The sequence below is a fragment of the Triticum aestivum genome, chromosome 6B, assembly GCF_018294505.1.
Source record: "Triticum aestivum cultivar Chinese Spring chromosome 6B, IWGSC CS RefSeq v2.1, whole genome shotgun sequence".
NCBI lineage: Eukaryota > Viridiplantae > Streptophyta > Magnoliopsida > Poales > Poaceae > Triticum > Triticum aestivum.
Window position 1 is genome coordinate 2,806,356 of NC_057810.1, and position 22,487 is coordinate 2,828,842.

The window sequence follows — 22,487 nt, forward strand, 5'->3', positions numbered from 1 at the left end:
ACTCGACCGCCTCCGGGCTCCGAGACGTAGGGCTTTTACTTCCTCCGTGAAGGGCCTGAACTCGTACATCTCTTGTGTTTACAACCTCTCCATAGCTAGGACCTTGCCTCTCCATACCTACCCCCACTCTACTGTCAGACTTAGATCCACGACAGGTCATCCTCCTTTTTTTTCTAAAGAAAAGATCAGGTGTTAGTTGTTAGGAAGGCATCATAACCATCGCATCTTGACTGTCAAGTCAAGCACAATAGGAAGAGCCATCAGCAAAAAGAGATTTACAATCCGAATTCAGAACACTCGTACAGAGATCATACCTATGGATCAGATGTGTGCATCATCTTCCCAGAGGCCAGATTGGAACCAAATAAACCAAATCGGATACTCAATCTGGAAAGGAGGGGAGACCAACAGTCAAAATAAAACATTTGGGACCGAAGCGCACAGTCAAAGAATAATGCTCCCGGACTTGGGCGAACTGGTAGATGGAACTGGAGTGGGCGGCGCCTGTTGTGCGACAAGAGAAGAGCAAAGGGCTGTAGTTGCGACTCTCAAAAAGATCGTTTCATCTGGCCTGGTGTGCTAGCTGGGCTATTTGCCTTTTGGCCTCCTTAAGTGTACCTTCCTTTCTAGACATGCCATTTTTAATTAACAGAAAATGACAATACAACGTACGCATAGGCGTGGTATATTTGATCGTGATCAAGTAAACGCATTGGAATCCAAATAACGAAGAGTGAAGGGGATCAAGGTCTCGCTTGTTTTCCATAACCTAGCCGCCGCCACGTGAAGTAGACTAGGGAAGCGATCCTCTACCTCCAATCTACACCGGCCAGGGCGAGTCCCCTCTCCCTCCGACTGCTGCTTCGGCGGCAGGAAGGAGGAGGACCCCGTTCCCCTGCTATGTACCTAGGGTTTGGTTTTGTAGGTCGTGGTGCACCGTTGGGTTGGTAGAAGTGCTCGGCTGAATAAATCTGCCTCAGCTCCACTCCGACAATGGCGGTGTCCTTCATGGCAGCGTCTTGAAGTTCATGGCATCGTGTGTTTGCCGATCCTTTAGATTGGCGGTGTTAGTGTTCATGGATGGTGCCGCCAAGGCGGTGGCAGCAACCCCTTCAGGCATGTCTCTCCTTGTACTTTGTCCCCATTGCTGCGGCGTTGTCTCCGACGTCACGATGGAGCAGGGAGATTTTGTCATCCGGGAGTATGTGTAGACAGTTGTCGACGCAGGTGACAGCTGGAAGAAGGTGCATCCTGTGACGGGTTCGTGGTTGGAAGCTGACAGTCATGCGGGGGTCTTAGTTTTGTAGTTCGATGGCCTGTCCAGAAACACGTTGCCTCAGTATGATTATTTCAATGACAATGTTTTTGCTTCAGGCAAACTATTTTGGAGGTCCCTAAAGCTGCTGGTCTATGATGGAGCTGCGTCGAGCTCAGGTGAAGAGGTGATCAGTATTCTTTTCCATGGTGGAGAGGGACATGCGCTGGTTTTTGCATAGGCTTATCCTATATTTTCAGTAATGTAACGTTGTTGTTTGCGTGGCTTATAACTGAATCTTTATTTTATAAATAAGACACATATTACCATGCAAAAACAACATACACATAGGAGATCTGTACGCCTCTCTTTTTTTGTCGGTTTTTTATCTTTATATATAACCTTGGGCTTTTGCCAGGGTTTCTCGTACCTCCTGCCGGTGCCGCCGTTGGTCTACCTCGCCTCATGTGGTCTTAGGGCCATGGAGGCATGGTGGATCCCATCCCTTGCCGGAGGGAGGGCTTCATTTTTTCATACTCTTTTGAGTTTTGTTACGGTTTGTGTCTTGCTCGGAGAGGCGAAGGACCGATGGCTCTCTGAAGATGGAATAAGGTTCTTCTCGCATTGTCCCCGTCCTGGTGATGTTTCTAGCCTCGTCGGACGATGTGTGATGGTTTTTCTCCGGCAGTTCTCGCGGGAATCGGCCGGCGTTTCTCTACGGTATATCCACGTGGATCTTGTCATCGTTCGCTTGTGTTTGTGTGTCTATAATTTGGTTCCTTTCGATCTACGTTTCTCTTTATCGGAGAGGGATGCTGTTCTAGTGTATGAGGCCATAGAAGGAAGATTTTCCGACTGTTTATTACAATAAGGTTTTCCCAGTGCCTTGCAATCCACCTAAGTATTGAATTTAACATGGTCCCTCTTACCTCCTCTTTTCACAAGAGAGGTAAGAGTATAAAATAGATCTGAGCCATTGATCTCATTAATTAATAGCCTGATTAACTCTTACCTTCTTACCTCACATGTAAAAGGAGGAGGTAAGAGGGACCATGCTAAAATTTGCCTTGAATTTGAGATGCGTGCCTCCCAGTGCACCTCAGTCTGCATGTGAGCTCGTGATCGAACGAACACCCGATGGTCTCCTGGCTTAACAACCTGTGTTTACGCGGGCAACGGATCAGTCGGTTGATCGCAAGACTTTTCCATTTTGGCCACATGTGTTTACGTGGACGAAGCAAGATGTGGGACGAGGCAGCAAAACGTACGCAATCCGTCTTATCTCATTGTATATAAGGATATTTTATTGTAGAGGCTATATATCTTATCTCGTTGTATTCTACCTATATACATTGTAGGGCCGAATTGGAGGCTGATCTCGTCGGATTGATGATATTGGCCGCCGCTGGTTTCGGTCCACGCGTAGCCCCTGAGTTTCGCAAGAAGATTGGAGAGATCATTGGAGACACGATATTAATGGACTACATCAGTACTCATCCTTCGTCTGAGACAAGATCGCGGATGTTATCACCAAGGGAGGTCATGGAGGAGGCGTTGGAGCTGTACAACAAGCATGTAAGCACTCAGAGAAGTGCCAGTAGGTGGGCCTATGGTGGAACATCCTCGGGTATTGGTCTTACTAGATGACCTGTTGCGTCAAAGACGCCAAGATCAAATGCAACGGGAAAGTTAGGCGAACGATTAGAAACTGATTTTTAATAAATTAATGGAAATTATGATCCCAATCTATGAGATGACAACCTATAAGGTAAGCTAGGCACATGGAATATGTTTCATGAATTTTCTTGATACTATGACCTTGATTTATAGAATTCATACATACATAGAGGCCACATTAATAAGGATACCGATAACTACATTACCAAGCATTACACATAACCAAAGTGGAAATCACGGGCATCCATAGACACAGTCATTGGCATAATAGTGTTAAAAATTGAATGCATTACCACACTATTATTTAGGCATAGCAGTTCAGGGTTCACAACCCAACAAACAACGACTATAACTCTTTGATAATGGCAAGCGGTCATGTCCGCCACACTTTATCACCACATCAACACCAGAAAGGTTGAAGACGATTACCTTAAAACTAACATTAGTCAGGACCTTGAAGGTGAGGAAGTACCCGATATGTAGCATGTGAGCAATGGCGAAGCCATCGCACTGTCGATCAATGTATAGCCTCCGACATCCCATGCAGAAGGTTATTTTATTTAGCTAGTGCAACGCAGTTGGTTGACACTATGGCAGTCGTTTATATCAACCATAAGGGTTTTATCCTTCAAGGGAATAGATAGTGCATGGCCCTGGCTTCACAATCCCAAATAACATTCTCTCCTAAATAGGTCACCTCCTCTGCCGGAAAGCCTATCAAATGTGGGCCTCCTACTGAGGCTACCTGGCTCAGCGGGGTAGTAGACTAGGGCGTATACCCCTAGCCTTGACGATAAAGGGTTTCCCCCTTCTTTAGATTATAAAGAAACCACCAACAACAGAGTTCATACAAAAAGGGTGAGTTCAAGTTGCGATAGAATAAAATAAAATAGCCTGTTGGGGCCTCAGCACAACATCCCCTAAGATACCACTAAAAGTCATATCCATCTTGGGAGGCAGTGACGGAAACGGAGGACTAGGTGGCGGTTCAGGCGGTGCAAGGCTCGAGGCGATGTTGCGAAGGTCCGAATGTTGGAAATATGTCCTAGAGGCAATAATATTGTATTATTATATTTCTCTATTCATATTTAAGTGTTTATATTCTATGCTACAACTGCTATGATCATGGAATATGCGATTTAGTGGATAACCCATGTGCAAGTGTGGTATGATAAACGGTTAAACAAGATTCCTAATCTCGCCTCCAAGGCTAGCTCAAGTGTTGTTTATGATCACGTTTTCCAGATCTTGAGATATCGTTAAGTGTATCAATAGTCTCGAAACGACATTGAGAGTATGATGCTAGAACTATGATCATATTGAATCAACCCAAAATTGTTTGTTACACATTGAAATAATATCGTCATAAATCAATTGTTATAACACGGTGTTTTAAGGTGTGTTTTAGTTCCTTATACCACGAGAGTATCATAGTCACTTCTTGTCGTACAATGAACTTTGGTGTTGCTCAAACATCATCTGTAACACGGTGATCATAATGACAACTTACAAATTCATCGGAAAGTTTGACAATGCACTAGAAATGTCGTGAGCGGAATTTGCTCCTCCGAGGATGAAGATATATTCTTAGGCCCCTCTTGGTGTGACGACATCCATCATCGTCTGGCAGACACGAGTGAGTATGTCACGGGGATGATGGAACACATCAACGAGAAAAAAGAACAAAAACCGGTAACGAGGAGACCGATATGGTGAGCTTGTGTGTGACTCAAGAGTGTACCGATATATGATACTCGGATTTTCTAATGTATCACGAAGCAAAGGGAACATCAAGTGATAAACAAAGGTTCACTTAAATGTCATTCGTGTATTCATAGGTATCAATATCGACGTCCATAGTTCCGCTATCGATCATTGAACGAAGGAGTTCCGTTCATGTTTATGTTTTACCGAACCTATAGGTCACAAGCTTAAGGAAATCATGATCTGCAGACTATTAGTGGGACAGGAATTATGAGGATATATTTGTGATGGAATTGTTTCATTAATATAAAGAATAGTTTGAAGAGGAACTGGAAGTGTTCGGGGGTCACCGGAAGTGTTTGGGAGTTTATCCGGCAATACCGGGTATTTCCGATAAATAATATATAGCTCGAAAATGTTTCCGGTGATGTTAAATTAATAATAAAAGGTTTTAATAATTATCAAAGCCTTTATATTTAATTAATTATCAATGGGCGTTACAAGGCCAAGTGGTGAAAAGAGAATTGCGCCACATAGGCCCAATAATGGGTGGCGCCCCCTTTCCCTAATATGGGAGGCCGAATTGGAGTGGGGTGAGAAAATTGTCCTTCCCTATGATCGGTGTAACGGGGGAGGATTATTCCCCCTTGTGTGGTATCCCCTGCTCCTCTCTCAACATGTATATACAGAGGCTTTTGACACTTTTAAACACACAAATTTTTGGAACCTGCTCTAGTTCTCTTGTTCTAATTGGTCCTAGTTAATCAACCTAGGTCCTCTAGTTCTCATAATTAGAAGCCTGGTGTGATTGTAATCTCCTCGCTCCAATTATCTGGTGACGATTACCTCTGGACAGCGAAGCGCTGCCGGATCGTGAAGAGCGTACGCTTACAACTCGTAGAAAGGATGTGCATTCGGTCTTTCATTCGAGGGATTGTTCATGGACAGTTCGCGGGGTCGCTGATCTAAGGTTTGAGGGACTCCAAGTACAATCTAGACCGAGTCGTCGTCTTGTGCTGCTGTTCGGAGTTGTTAACGATCAAATACATACAGTTAATGTATTTTCATATTTGTTCCTAGGTGATCGTAGGACAATTTTTTCCTACTAAGTTTCTCAACAGTGGTATCATGAGCAGTCCTGTGAGTAGGTGCAGGTTTCAATCTAGATCAAACGTGGATGTAAGGGTTTGATGTTCTTGATATGCTTCCCTCGAGTGTTTCTTTGGTTCAGTTCATTGAGGACATGATGATGTTTTCTACAAAGTTCTGACAAATCTTTTGGCTCTTGCTGTCAGATGATCTTCTAACAGTTTTTGGGCTTCATCATAGACAAGGTAAGCACAGGGAGACGTACCTCGGCGGACGCCAGCGCCGGCCGCCTCTTCTTCCGCCGTTCCACTACGTTCCATGAATTCGGTCCAAAGACATTCTACAAGGCAAGCGCAGGGAGTCGTAACTTGGGGAGCGGCCCCTTGCATGGCCGGACCGTCATTGCCGCCGTTCTGCGGCCGCCGGACGATCTCAACGTTAGTCATCTTCCCGCACACCTCGTGTAACCGGATAATCTAGCAGCACCGCCACGTTCACCAGCCCGGCCACTACCTCCTCTGAGTAGCCCAGCTTGAGGGCCTCACAAATCGCGTTAGTAGGCGTAGGCGATGGCACATCCGGCGACCCGGTGGCGGGATATCCACAGTTCTCCTTGTCTTGTTCGTCAGAGGTTTCCGCCGGTGCCCAGAGCCGACCACCAGCCTGCCGGTGGTCTGCCGGATGGAGAGCGCATAGGCGCGCCGGTTGGCTTGCCCGCTGTGTGCTCAACATTGTTCATCTCTCCGTTTTTGTTTTGATACCCCACCAGGTTATCACCTTCTAGAGAAAATGCATGATGGCCTCACATCATGTTTAGTTGGCTAGTGCGTCAGACTGTGGAGGAGCACGCCGCTGACCATCTGCTATGCACGAACGACATCGAGAGGAGAAGTTTATGTTTAGGCATAACGCCATGGCTGGCGGAGGCCCTCTGCTTCTCCCAGTTAACCTCGGGACAACAAAAAGGCAGCCTATAGCGCGACCTGATGGAACAGGGAACCTTAGGTTAGGCTGCAGACCCGCACGCCATCGCTACAGCAGCATTGTGCTGTGATTGAACTGTGCTGAAGCAGGTTGCATTATATGTTTTCGACAAAGAACACCATGGAAAAAATAATCCGCCGTATGATCGAGTTGGTATTATCCAATACAACTTCATGTTAGCGTTACAGAATTGCACCATAAAACACCCCTAAGAAGGAGGTACCCGTAACATGTTTTGGATTTTTGGTCATCATCCTTACTTCGTGACTGAAATGTCGTGTTGATATTCCCTCCAAAAGGAATCTGTATTATTTACGATCACTACTTGTGGCTTAAAGAGGAGATCTGGCTCTCATGGGGGGTGATCTGTCATGAAGAAAGTCAGACGTACAAATCAAGCTCATAGTTGAATTATTCAAAGGCATTGCCTCTTGAGGATCGCTGCAAATACAAAAAATACAAGTGGGGTGAACTAGTCTTCACGCTTACGCACATGTTATCTGCAGAATAACCATTTCTGTATGCTGGCTAGTGGTTAGCTTTCCATTATTAATAACTACTCCCTAAATATATGATGTGACGTTGTGGTAGTTTAATTTGAACGTCATATATTTAGGAACGAAAGGAGTCATTAGGTTGTTACAACAGCGGTTGATAAAGAGATACACATCCATGTGAACTGAACGAAATGCATGTCCTAAATCAAGACATGTAGTTGCACATGAAAAGTATAAATATACAAGAGCTCAACACATATTTTTCATACAAAGCACAAACTGAATCAGCAATTCTGCAACTACTAATAATAGCAGCATATTATTGCACCATAAATCAAGCTCGGACACAAGCAAGCAAAACTACCGAGGGTATCTTGCAGATAATACAAACTCTTCTTCTAGGTTGTGACACCTGCTAGCTTCCTTTTGGTTTGTTGTTCCGCTAGTTGATGCATGTTTCACTGGAACATATTTCTCATCATCTTCTTTTGTTGATGAATCACCCTTGAAATGCTCCTTGGGTGCTTGGAGACCTTCTAGTGCCATATCCACTTGCCTCATGGTTGGCCTTTCCTCCGCTCTCAGTTTCATGCACACCACAGCAAGAGTAGCTACTTCTTCGACCTGGCTACCTCCCTCCTGTACAACTTGTGGATCTAGTATCTCGCTGAGATTTCCTTGTGCAAGTAGTTCAACAAACTGCATGACAAGCCCATCACCTTTAGAGGATCTGTAGGAAGACGGATTCTTCCTAGTAAGCAATTCAACAAGGACTCCAAAGCTATACACATCACTGCTTTCCGTTAGTCGTCCTGTGTAATAGTACATAGGGTCTAAGTAACCGATAGTTCCTTGCACTGCAGTTATTGTTGTTAACCCTGTTTTACCCATGGGAATGTACCTTGAAGCTCCGAAATCTGACACTTTTGCTATTAAGGCATCGTCAAGAAGTATGTTGGAAGGCTTGATATCTCTATGTATTACAGGGACAGTAATAGCAGAATGAAGGTAAGCAAGAGCTTTGCCTATTTCGCTTGTAATCCGTAACCTATCTTCCCAAGATAGTGATCTTGCTTCTCCTGTGTGAAGATGGTCACTAAGGGTTCCATTGGAGATAAACTCATAGGCTAGTAAAGGGACTTCTGTCTCCAGGCAACATCCATGTAGCTTTACAATATTCCTATGATTGATTTGAGAGAGTATGGCAACCTCATTAATGAACTCATCAATTTCTCTCTTGACCACGATATTTGACTTCTTGATGGCCACAACATGCAAGTCTGACAAAATCCCTTTGTAGACGGTGCCAAGCCCTCCTCCACCGAGCGTACGAGCCTCATCAAAATTGTTGGTGGCCTTCTGTAGCTCCTCTAAAGGAATTATCATCTTCTCTGCGATGTCGGACCTATGAGATACCAACTGCCTCAACAATTGTCCATAGTTTTGACTAAAGAACTTCTGTCTCAATCTCTTTGCCTTGTGTTGCTCAAGATTACGGATTATCAGGATTGTGCCAAGAATAAAAAGTATAATGCACGGGCCACTAGCAACCGAGAGACCAATGATTAAACCTGAGAAAAAAATTGCACACCATATGTTCAACTACTAGTAGTTTGTCAAACACGTAAAGTTGGGAAGCTAGAATTATTTAATATGGACTTCCATTGTTTTTTACTCAATCAGTACTCTACAACTTTAGGCAGCAGTGGAACACATACCTGTGTTCACGGACTTGATGCAACCGCCGAGTATGCTGTAGTTTCCATGGAACCCGCTGGGGCACCGACACTGAAATGTCCCGAGAAGTTCCTCACAGTCGCCGAAACACCCATATTCTTCTTTCCGATCGCACTCTTGATATCTATACATGTATGTATAGAGAAATGAATCCATGTCTAGTTTAAAATAAGCAATGCAGGAAAACACAAGTTTAGAAACAGCAACATGATGACAAGGTTGACGATAGGCCTATGGAGGTTTTGTTCTCTTGGAAGGAAATAGTTGTTCTTGCAGTAAACCAATCGTATGATGCTTATCTCTCTATGCAATTTTACATACTTCCTCTTACCTCCTCTTTTTACATGGGACTAAGAAGGTAAGAGTTACTCGGACCTACTACTTAATAAAATCAATGATACATATCTATTATGTACTCTTACCTACATGTGAAAAGAGGAGGTAAGAGGGAGTGTTGTTTGACATTAATAAAGCTAGCCATGATGGCCTTCACTTTAAGAAAACATTAACACCCCCCACCCCTCTTGTAATTTTCAACGGGTGGTGCCCCACCCTCCCTCCCTAATCCAATCAGAAAAGTCCAACTATATCAACCGGGAATCTCTGTAAAGCCTTGCCCGTGAATCAAGCATTACTCTAAAAGTTGCATATCTCTTTACTCCCTCTATCTCAGTTGATAAGTTTTGCATGCGTATCCAGGTCGGTAATTAAACTTATATAAAACAAATAGTTTAACTTAAAAATTATATTATTAGAAAATAGAATATCTAAAGTTTATAATGATGTATTTTTTGTAATGTATGACTCTTATTAAGTAGGTCAAATTAGGGACCAAGGTACACGTGCAAGACTTGTAAACTGGGATGGAGGGAGTACTAGAAAGTTTGATTGCATACATGCATGTGAAAATGCAGAGGCTTTGTTCTATTGGACGGAACTAAATTACATGACACGGAGGTACGTACCTTGGCATCCGCCGGTGAGGTAAGGGTTGCCATCGTAGTCCTGCTTGCAGCTACATGAGTAGCCTTTAAGCGTAGAATCTCCCCGGTCACTGCACTCGCTGTCGGCGCTCTTGCAGATGATCCGGGCTGCGTCGGTGGGGCATGGTCTTTCATTCTCATATACAGTCGGTGCTGTGCCGTGCGGCACCGCCCACCGGAGGATAGCCGGGACCTGGAGCATGGCCTTCCACCGTTGGGAATCCCATGCGTCGAACAGATCATTGGCCCGGTCCTGGCTCAACCAACCCGTCTCGGCGATGAGCACCTTCACAGGCACATTGCGGGCAAGCTTGCCCTTTGGCAGGCCGTCGTCGAGCCGTTTCAGCTCCACCTTGTACGAGGTGTAACCCGCGAGGATTGGCGACTGGAGCAACCGATATTGGTGCAGGGCACGCCGCCGTCCTCGCTATACCCGAGGATCTCCTCCTCTGTGGTGACGGTGCAGAAGGAGGCGCAGCCACTCACGATACCGCTACTGCTCCCATTGCTTAGCAGCGTGGCCTGCACATTGCACCCCATGAGGATGAGCTCGTTTCTGTAGCTTAGCACGTATGGGTATGGCACCCCACCACCGGGACCGAGGCTCCAGCTCCACCGGCCGCGCCCGTCGCCAGAGCCGTTCATGTTTATGGGATGAACTCCGTGGCTGATGACGCGCATCGAGTTGTTCTGGAGGAAGATGTTCACCACCTCAAACGTACCAGCACCGCCGTCGCCGAGGAGCAGCCTTGGGGGCTTGCTTCCATGGTGGCAGGTGAGCTTGAATCCTGGCCAATAGCACCTGTCCGGTCCCATGCCGAACGGGTAGGGCACAGTCACCTTGCCGCAGCCCGCAGGTGGTGTTGCAGTTCGGCTGCCCAATCGGCATGGCCGGATCCCCGGCCACCGCCGGCACCCACATCAGCAGCACCAGCACCAGCACCAGCACCAGCGGCAGCGCCGCTGCAAGGGATACGCAGCTGCTTAGCACCATGGCGAGATGGAGATGGATCGACTCTACCTCAGTGTATGTCTAGTACCTAGCTAATTTTAGTGCCTGCTATATAGTACTGCCACTGGGACTTTGGGAAGCCAATCTGGCATCTCTTGTCAACCAACTCCATCCATCCAGTGGTGCTGGCGAAAGAAACTAGTATCCAAGAACACCTAAGTTCGTAAGGAAATTGTGTTCCACTCCCTCAAGCACAAGGTAGAATCATCCAACTTTTTTTTCATTTTTTGTTCTACGGTAAATATATTAAAATAAATATAGTACAGTATAACACAAATCCCCAAAGGGATAAACTTCAGCTAGGGTTTCACTCATTATTTATATTACATGGTTTCACTCATTTATAGCTTCAATTAATTTATGATTTGATCCTTGTTTTGATCTCTTCAGAGTTTAAATCCTTGAAATACAGCAGCTAGTTTTCTAATCCCCCCTAAAATATCGGACACCCTAGACCAGGATGACCCGGCGTCCCACATAGTCTGAATCTCCTTGCAATCAGTCTCAACATGAACCATGTTGAAACCTTTGTCTCTGTGCCATTAAAACTGTATCCCATACTGCCAATATCTAAACTTTTAGTGGATCAACAATGTGTTCATACCGAATCGACACAGCTGACACAAACTCGCCGCTATGGTTCCTGATGACAACACCATCTGATGCTCCATTTTAAGCTCATAAAATCGATCCTTTGTCACCGAAGAAAATATAGTTGTGTATTAATTGGACTGGTCTAGGGCTCTAGGCTGCTTACGCGCTCATGAAGATCTAATAACACTTTTCGTGGTGAATCAACGTGAAACCGACAGTTAGTGCATGGTAAATCATTGACGCTGCAACTATTGAATCAACAACCAGAATTTTATACATGATGAGCTATCGGTTGCATGATCTCGTCGGTGACCAAGTCCAGATCTCCTTAATGCCAAGTGGAATCGATCCATGTGAACTGGAACATGCAGGTGCATGTGCAGCGCTTACTAAATTTCAAGTGGATAAATCATGCAGTACTTTTACTGTCCGGTTTTCGCGTGATCCTGATCGATCGATGTGCCTTCTGGTCGGTCGATGCTGGTGACGGTATAGTATTCGTTCATCAACTAGCTACATCGCACAAGTCAGATTTTGATTGCAACTAGCTAGAAACCGAAAAGAATCGAAAGAATAAAGTAGTTGACCCCGTTTATGTGGAAAATCGGACAGAAAACCTTACAAGCTAGATAAAAGGATATAATACAAAAAGAAAAAAAATACCAAGGACAAGGCACGACCGAGCTAGCAGAAACAAACTTCATCCCCGCGAGAAACATAATTAGATGTGGGGTGCCACCAAGGGATCACAATACCAACGGTTTGCAAACAGCCTAATGCACCGCACCGGTGGGCGTACTGCTGGACTTTAGTCTACTTTGGGCCAGCCCAATAGCAATTTTAAAAATTCCTAATAAATCGTAGAGGAGTACTCAGCCCATTCATGCAACGCAAAAGGTGGAACCATAGTTTAGTTCCACATTGCTAGTTTGGTGGGAGTTGGACCTCTTTATAAGGAAGGGTATTTCCACTCCCGCATGCACAAAGTAGAATCGTCCATCCTTTTTTCATTTTTTAGAATGCCCTGCCCATTATTTATAGTACACGGTTTCACTCATTTATAGCTTCAATTAATTTGCCATTTGATCATTGTTTTGATCCTCTTCGTAGGTTTTTGTTTTTACTCCACCAAGGCATAGCTTCGGTTTATTTGACTTTTCTAGTAGCTGTTGTGATTTTTATACGCGTGCATTGATTTTGGTTGTTTGCATTATATTTCTGAAGAGACCGGGTGTATACTCAGTGTGCTTACATCCATATGCTCCATTCTAAGCTGATAGAATCGATCCTTTGTCACGGCAAAAAATATATGTAGTTGTGTACTAATTGGTATGGCCCAGGGCTCTTCCTGCATATGCCTCCCCCGTGGGCGGCGACCCAGGAGAATAACGCCGCCAACCAGGGTTCCCCATCCCCACCGCGCCTCCCCTGGACGCCGCCGACAAGCACCACCGGCAAAGTCCCCATGGTGTTCGCCGCGGCAGGGCTCTCCTCTCCTGGCGTGCAAGTGCATGTGGGTGTGGGGTCTCCTCTCTACATCAGTGCTTTGAGGATTCAGGTCATCCCAAGTCCAGCCCCTTCCCACGACGCCCTCGCCTCACCGTCGAAGTCTTCTCTTTGCAGTGATCTCGGTACCACCGGTGGGTGCAGCCGTTTGGTGGTCGATCTGGGAGCCCTTGCCCAAATCCAATCGGGGATGGATTTGGCTGGCATGGGGGTGGCCGGCAGCCGCGCGAGATGCGGTGGACAGCCTGCGCCAGTGTGGCATGGTAGGGCTGACCGGCACACCATCTCAAGCCGTGGAGGCGCCTGGGGCTGTGCTGGTGGACGGAGATTCGTGGAGCAAATACTGGTGAAAACCTGCTTTCGGCTATTGCTAAAGCTGACGATGGCGGCGTTTCCTGTGTGATCTACTTCTTGAAGTCATCGATGAGGAGAAACTGCGGACTCCCAACCACTATCTCTGTGGGAGACCTTAGATCTGAGGAACGGATGATGGCGGCATTGTTGTGTCGTTCCGGCCTTGGGGGCAGTCATTCTTGGAGGTGTTCATTGCTCAAGGGACCAGTGGACGGTTTCAGCGTTTCATGTGATGCATCGACGTCGTCGAGTCGCGGTGGCGTGGCACTACAGAGTCTCGACGAGAGATGTGTGATGATTGACGCGCATAGGGTTGAAGCATTGTCTGGCACTGTGGGCAAGTCGATGACAGGCCTGGCAAGGTCGACACGCGTGTACCTGCTCTAAAGATGCATCGGCAGCAGCGGCTGCCTTTATGAGTGCATTGGACCGGTGTGTGGCCTAGACCGGGGCAATGGCTTGGTTGGGCCTCCGGCTTCAAATGTTAGGCCTTGATGTGAGGTATGTTTGGTATTCGGCTCGGACTTTCCGCGCCCCTTCATCAAATGGATAGGAGTAGCAACAGATGGTGCCAAGATGGTGCCTTTGGACTTACTCTTATAAAACTTTATAAGGTCTTTATGAATAAGTAATAAAATAGCTACATGCATTGTTCAGATGTAGAGGCCATGGGTCATCCTCCTTTTCCAAAAAAAAAGAAGAAGATATAATAACACATTTTGTAAGGTGCGTGGTGAACCAACGTGAAACCATTGATGCTGCAGCAGCTAATCAACGCCTAGAATTGTAGCATACTTGATGAGCTAGTGCATGCATGATGTCGTCGGTGACCAAGTCCAGATCTCCTGAATGCCGAGTGGAATCGATCCATCGTGAACTGGAATATGGAGGTGCATGTGCAGCGCTTACTAGTAAATTTCAAGTGGATAAGTAATGAAGTACTTTTACTTTCCGGTTTTCGCGTGATCCTGATCGGTCGATGTGCCTTCCGCTCATATATGCAGCACACGAGTACGTACGTTGTTCCATTTCCATGCTGGTGACGGTACAGTATTCGTTCATCAATCAACATCTAGATCGCACTAGCCAGATTTTGATTGCAACTACATAGAAACCGAACCGAATCGAAAACTTAAAGCAGTTGATCCCATTTATTTATGAGGAAAACAGGACAGAAAACCATTACAAGCTAAAGGATAAAAGAAGCGAAAAGGTGCCATAGCACCCGGGTGCCCCGACACCCTCTAATCTGATGGGTCAACTAACTTCAAGATTCACGTTGTGGACTAGTCAATAGCAAGCTACATGCATTCTCAGGTTGATTTAGCAGGCTATTTGCAGAGACAAAACAGGACCGGCTCTAGCCTGTAGCAGCCAGTGTAGGCCTGGCAGTAGGGGGCAGGAGGCTAGGCGCAGGCACGGCCACTTGACCTGGATCGCATTCACTTGTCGGGTAGCACGCTGTACCTGAGCCATGAACATGTGGCCCGGTACAGACACATGCATGCGGGGAAGAAACTTTTATGTGCAGTCAAACTGGATATGATGAAGACCTACGACAGAGTGGAATGAATTTTCCTAGAGCAGATGATGGCACATTTTGGTTTTCATCAGGGATGGATTTCTATGATCATGAGATGTGTGACCACTGCAAACTTCACAGTAAAGCTGAATGGGGGTACGTCCCTGCCGTTTCTGCCATCAAGAGGCCTTAGGCAGGGCGACCCCCTGTCTCCCTACCTTTTCCTATTTTGCGTCGAAGGATTTTCAGCGCTGTTGAGGAAGGCGCAGGAGGAGGAGAGGATTAAAGGTGTCTCCTTTGGGTGCACTGGCCCCCAAGTGACACACTTGTTATTTGCTGACGACATCATTGTGTTCTTATAGGGAACTACGGACAGCCTCGAAGTACTAAGAGATATTCTCTCTAGGTATGAGGAGGCTTCGGGACAGAAAGTAAACTTGCAGAAATCATCCATGTTCTTTGGGAAGGGCTGTTCGGATGAGGACAAGGTGGTTTTCCAGCAAACCCTGGGAGTTCAGACTGAGGCTTTGTCGAAGAGATACCTAGGGCTCCCCACGGTTGTTGGGCGCTCCAAGGATGGGACCTTCAAATATGTAACAAAAGCTGCAAAGGGCAAGGTTACTGGGCTGAAGGGCCAAGGACTATCTAAAGCTGCGAGAGAGACGCAAGTAAGATCTGTCTTACAAGCCACACCAACATTCACTATGAGTTGTTTTCACCTTACAAAGAAGATGTGCCGGAACCTGACTTCTATCTCCTGAAAATTCTGGTAGGGTGCGACAGATGTTGAACGAAAGGTCCATTGGATTGCATGGGACAAAATGTTTGTGGCAAAACGAGATGGTGGAATGGGCTTTAGGGATCCAGAGGCCTTCAACCAGGCGTTATTGGCCAAGCAGGCATGGCGGATGGTTCAGCATCCAGACTCGTTGTGTGCAAGGGTTCTCAAGGCCAGGTATTTCCCAGAAGGATCAATTATGAATGCAACATGCCCCTCGGGTGGTTCTTATACCTTTAGGAGCATCATTCATGGGAGAGAACTATTGAGGCAAGGAGTCGTATGGAGGATTGGCAACGGTGAGAGTGTGAATATCCATCATGACCCATGGATACCGAGGCAAGGCAGTCTAGCACCACTGGGTGCAGACTACGTGCATGGCATCACCAAGGTTAGCGACCTGATGACACCTTCTGGTCATGAGTGGGACTCGGACAGAATTGACAGCATGTTTTCTGAGGATGATGCGAAGGATATAAAGCAAATTGTGATTGGAGGACCGGATATGGAGGATTACTTGGCGTGGAATCATACGAAGAACGGGCAGTTTACTGTCTGCTCAGCATATCATGTCAAGATGGCCATGAATAGGGCGAAAACTGGACAGTCAGAGTCGTCCTCGTCGGTGGCGCAACACAAAGGTTGGCTCGGGTTGTGGGAGACTTGTGCCCCGAACAAAGCCAAAATCCATGTCTGGAGACTCATTCGAAACGGCTTGGCAGTGGGTTCGGAGCTGCATAGGAGGCGAATCAAGCCAGGTATTTTCTGTCCAGTGTGCGGTAGAGAGGAGACAACTATTCACAGATTTTGGCTCTGCCCACACCCGGTGTTATTTTGGAAGAAACTTCGCTCGGAAAAGGGAATTCCGGTGGCGACCCCACCGGTTCACATCAGTTCCCAGAGAGAAGTGGCGACTTGGCTGTTGGGTTGGTTTGCTGATGCTAGTGAGGACGAGAAGGAGATCATGGTTCAAGCAACATATGGGCTATGGCTTGCTCGCAATGAAACAAGGGAAGGAAAAAAGATGACAGCGGCACATGAAATATTAAGCTCGGTACTAGCATATGTGGAGGAATGGAGGTCTTTCCAAGGGGAGAAGGTCAAGCCGAGCAAGACGGCGATCACACAGAAATGGAGGCCGCCGGAGGAGGGATGGTTGAAGGTCAATTTTGATGGCGCTACTTATAAGCAAGGGGCGAAATGTGGTACTGGGGCTATGATTAGGGATTCGGGAGGAGCGGTTAGAGCTGCAGTCTGTCAGTTCTATGACGGTGTTTCAGACCCAGAGATTGCTGAAATTTATGCATGCTTGCGAGCGCTTCAGGTGGCGGGCGAGCTGGGCGCAACGAAGCTGGTCCTGGAGACGGATTGTGCCAACCTAGCTAAGATGCTCAAGATGCCGGAAAAGAATATCTCTTCAAGCGGCCCTCTCGTGGAGGAGATCAAGGTGAGGATGGGGATGTTCCTGGAAGTGCATGTCTCGTGGGTACGACGTAGTGCAAACTGTGCCGCGGATAGGTTAGCTAAGTTAAGCTTAAGTGATGAACTCTATAATGTGTGGTTTGGTGCCCCCGGACTGCGTTTTGGGGATTGTTTTGGACGAGATTCCTGCTTTCTATGACTAGTTAATAAAGCGGCAGATGTTAACTCTAAAAAAAAAGTGTTCTCAGTTTTTTTATTACTGCAGGAACCAAAAAAAAAGGATACATCTGGGTGCAGGACCGGCCAAGCCACAAACGGCCAACAATTGCTATGCGCATGCGACGGTTGCTGCATGTAGCCGCATGCAGAACGACAGGTCATCTCGAACTTTTTTTCAATAGTGAAATTCTGCCAGGGGCGCTGGGCTAGACTAGATCAGGTAAGCTTGTTTTTTTGTGGTTACACCATGTTCAACGAAACACCGGATCTGCTAATAAATCATATTGCTACAGTGCATGGCTCAAATCTCTATGCAACATATTCTGCATGGATGTACAGATAAGAGGGTGCCTAGGCACCCGGGATCTAAAAATCCATTCTCAGAAGGGAGACAAGAGGAAAAAAATACCAGGACAAGGCACGACCTAGCTAGTAGACAAAAACACCACCACCATGATAGATATAATTATATATGGGGTGTCATCGAGGGATCACAATACCGGTTTGCATATCAAACCCCACGTCGTGACATGGGAGCATCGCAATCCACGAGTGCCAAGTTGAACAAGGACATTGACTGAGAGCTCCGCCGCAGGAAATCGAAACGATTAGCAACTAAGGGATGCATCGTGCGCCATCATTGATCAAAGATGAGCCCAGACATCACCAAGAGCACTAACCTCGCGGCAACACAACGGGTGCCATCATTGGGTCTTGAACAAGCATCACCAGGGATATCACAGACACCATGAATGGCTCACAAGTGATGCCTTCAGAGGGTAAAGGACGTCTGGAGCCCACACCAAAGTGGATCAAGTACAACTCAAGGACCACGCTCCCCGGACGCTGAGCAACACTGCCTGGTGCCGCCATGGTCAGGTGACACTTGGTCAGCAGGGATTTCTCACAGAGCAATTACCATCTCCAGGTCGACATCGAGGCAAAGCACCACAGCCATTGCAGATCGACGAGGAGCGGGCCTTCATCCAAGGGGAAGGTCTGATTGTGCGCAAATCCAATTTGAATGTGCGCCCGTTATCATCCTCAACAGTAAATAATCAACAATAAATTTAGTAAAACAATTAAACAAATGATTAGAATCTTATATTTACTAATTGAAAGCACCATCTGAGCCACCACGTTAATCCTTGGAGTTCTAATAACGACAGCCGTAAGATGAATAGAACAAAAATTATGGAACGTTGGATAACATAGTTTGCTCCCCACAGGATTTTCCCTCACGTACCCAAGAGTCATTCCTCCCCAGGTCCTCCCCTTAGGATTTTCCCTCACGTATGCAGCAACTAATTGGAGATCCCAACTTAGCCACCTCTTTAATCCTTAGAGTTTTAATAACCACAACCGTTTGACGACTAGTTGAAAATAGATGGAACGTTGGATAACATGGTTTTCTCCCCATATGGTTTTCCCTCAACTACGAAAGAGCCCTTCCTCTTCACGGGCTCCCCTTAGGATTTTTCTCATGTAACCAGCAGTCCTTCCTTCTCTTTCCTTGCACGCCCCTTCCATCATGCCTTGAGCACGATCTTGTAGCCACCGTATGCCTCTCCTCCCTTGCTCCACAGAATTGTTGCTTCCCTCCGGTCGATTCCACCACCAGCCGACGAGCCAATCTGGGCGCCGAATTTTCCCAATCTCGGTTTCTTTTTGTTGGTTTCTTTTCCGTGGAGGTGGAACCCAAATGTCTACATGATACAATCCAGACGCACAATCTTCTTTTAGGTCAGTGTGACATGCCATGTTTTATTTTGCGGGTGGAGATATATACCGACGTCAATTTGATGCAGATAAGCACAACTACCTATACATCTTTCTATATCATCCCCAGTTCGTCTATTGCGCTTTTCTCACCAGAGTGATTACAAATATTCATGTCAGGATCTTCACGAAGGAAACAAGAAGATGGTCATGACACCAAATTTGCAAGATTTTTTGTGAAGACCTAATGTTATTATTTTCATGGGTGTTTTGGACGATTTATTTACCACAATGTATAGATGAAAAGGCAATCGAGGGTTGAGAAGATAGAGAAGGATTCCTAGACTAGGGACGTCAAGCCAACCACTACAAGGACGAGAGGATATGCAGCCAATGATGCGTGATGATGTTGGGGTTAGCGTCACGACACGGCCAATGTCACACACAAATCTCACATGGTCTTTTGAATATTGCCAAATTATGATATATTACTTATGTACTCACTTATGGTTTCTCAAGAAACCCAGACTGATTTTATTAGCAAATATGAATTATTGGTGACGTGGGCATCAATAAAGGATTCATGGCAACCCACTGAGCCCATAGTCATGTTGTGTAATGCAGGGTTTGGAATCCTGTACGCAAATTTTAAATCCAGTCAACATTTATTTAAATGCATACAAGATGAAATTTTGATTTGATAGATGCACGTGTATGAATACATAAGACAGACACATCATAAGGATTGCTGAATTTTTACAATGTATGAGGTATGTACTCATCCATATTTATTTCGATTAGTAGCTCTTGGAAGTCGTCTTTCTCCCAGCCACCTGCCGTACAAAATAAATTTTCCTCCTCTCTACTTCTAATATTAAATTTCCTTATGTTCCTTTTTTATATTATGCCGAGAAAAACGTGGAACCAATTTTTAATTCGCCATAATGATTCCGTTAACTAATCAATGCTTCCATGAAGGTGTAAGACAGGGCAATGGTGCCTTAATGATTATAATGGCCCAACATGGTTACTGAACTTAAGGTTCATCCATATACATGTTAGCATTAATCAGATCCTTCCACTTGCACAAACTGCAAATAGCTGTTCGGCACATCTGCCTATGTCACCAAGTAGAAAATGTAGAAGAAATTTCTCCTTTCTACTTTATGCACTTCACCCATGCTGATATTGTAGTCTAAATTTTATGTTTTAGATTCCGCATACTCCAATAGGGTACTCTGTGACACAAAAAGTACAGTGAAGCACATTCAAGGGCACTATAGCTTATAAGAATTTTATAATGCAAAAAAAGGATATGTTGCTTAGAATCATTTTTATATGCTGTTGTGGTTGTTACACATACAGAGCTAGAGTTCTGATTAGTGATCATAAGATATTATGTGTTTATATTTTGATGTGTGAATTCAGAAGCCTTTTGTCTCATGTTGATGCAGGTGTAGGAATACATAAGACAGACACATGATAATGACTTCGCAAACAAGTTAATTTTACAAAGAACCACGAGTTTTAGAACATTGGAGGGAAGGGCACAATGTAAGATAAGCATGAAGATGAATTCATGTATACATCCACACTAAATTGAGTTATTTTCTCAACATGGTCTGCTTCTTTTCAGATTATGGATCTATATATGTGTGATGCAGCACATATGATTGATTTGCATGGATCCTAACAACCTAACATCGTTGCTTCTATAGCCGCTATTATATTTCTTCACCGCCCATGAGCATAAGTATCTTACCTCAGTACAGAGCCACTAGAAGTTTGACTGTGTCTAATAGTTATTGGACTTCACATTCTAACATCCATCAAGAAATTTATTAGTTTTTTCCTTCCAGTAATTCACAGCGGGATTTTTTTTGTGTTTGTATTATTTCTTCATCTGCATTTTGATTTTGTTCGGAATACTTTGGAGGCAGTTTTCAAGAAGCTTACAAAACTGTCACTGATCTAGGCTATCATTAGGATAAAAGATATACCATAGTTAAAGTGAAATTTTAAATTGCTAGGATTCTGTAAGCGACAATAATGGATACCTATTTATACCAAATCTGGTGTTTTAAATTGGATCTCCAAATACAAATCGACAATCATCCACTTTGTTAGTTTAGTAACTCATAATGGTTAGTAGTACTTTAAGTTAATTTTGTTTGCAACATAATTCGTTCAATAATTGATGAGTTAGGGAGCTCTCGAGCCCTATGTATACTAAGGTTTTGTGGTTTCTTTGTGAATTATATGATTTTACAAAGGGACAATATTTACAAATAATCCGCTTTTTGTTCTGACCATTACGAGTTTCCTTTATGTGTTTTGCATTGTTTCTTCTATCCAAGTTGTAGTCATTTCATGTACTTAGAGAAGATTCTTTATATGCCATTTGATACCATCAAGTGGGTAATATAAATGAGCAGTTAGGCATCTATCTAATGTGATGAGCTCTATGTTGAAATAATTTATATGTGCCAAAAATGTTATCACTTTTGTCACTTTTTTCTTTTCTCTTCTATAGTCAACATTGATGCAGCGATCTTAGTTACTACATCAAACTTGGTTATGCGATAATGTATAGTTGTTTCTTTTGTGTTGCAGTTGTTACTGCCCGAAGGAGAATTCTTATAACCTTCTTTTATTGCGGCACTGTAACGATGCTTGAACCTTCCGAAGACTTGACTTGGTATTGTGAAGAAGAAACAATCACTAGGTTTGTTTCATGGAGTAAACAAGAATCTATTCAACACTTCTATTAAATACCTCAGCTATAACTGTTTCGATTCCTTTTAAATATGTGTCATCATACACGGTCGTTTCATTTGAATGATTTTCAGTGATGGTAGTTAAGTAGATGCAAATTTTGTTGTTGGTTAAATTTGCATGCCTGTTGTGGTGTTGTATGAGTATGAGTTGCATCTAATGACATACATTTTGATGTAAAAATTGACTCATTCTTTCACTTTACACCGTATATACCACTCCATGCTACCTTTTCTCAATATGTGACTATAAATTATAAGTAATACAAATGTTATGAATTAAAAAAAAGGAAAAATCATCTAGCCGGTGCGGATGCACGGGTTGACGACTAGTTGAATACAAATTGAAGTTAAAGACCATTACTACTGATTTTTTAAATCCCTTCCTCAAGATGACCCTGAATTGCACTACCCTTTCAATACTACCCATACATGAATTTTTCCAGAGAGCTCACAGATCTTACGCTCACCATCGCTAATAATCATTTTGAGGCATTTATTAATTGTAGATGGTTGACATGAGTACTAAATTATGAAAGTAATAGTGAGACGAGGAACCGGCTAAGAAGGGTCCTAGAAAACTCGCCATGACCTTTGCTTAATATTGAACATATTGAGTACCAGAAATTTGACAAAAATGGAAGTTAATCAACGTTTCACA

The 22,487-nt window shown here is 44.7% G+C and overlaps 1 pseudogene; it reads right to left on the bottom strand.

The window, feature by feature from the left end:
* Positions 1-7,566: 7,566 nt before the first annotated feature.
* LOC123135299 (wall-associated receptor kinase 2-like) lies at positions 7,567-10,920 on the bottom strand (annotated as a pseudogene).
* Positions 10,921-22,487: the final 11,567 nt, after the last annotated feature.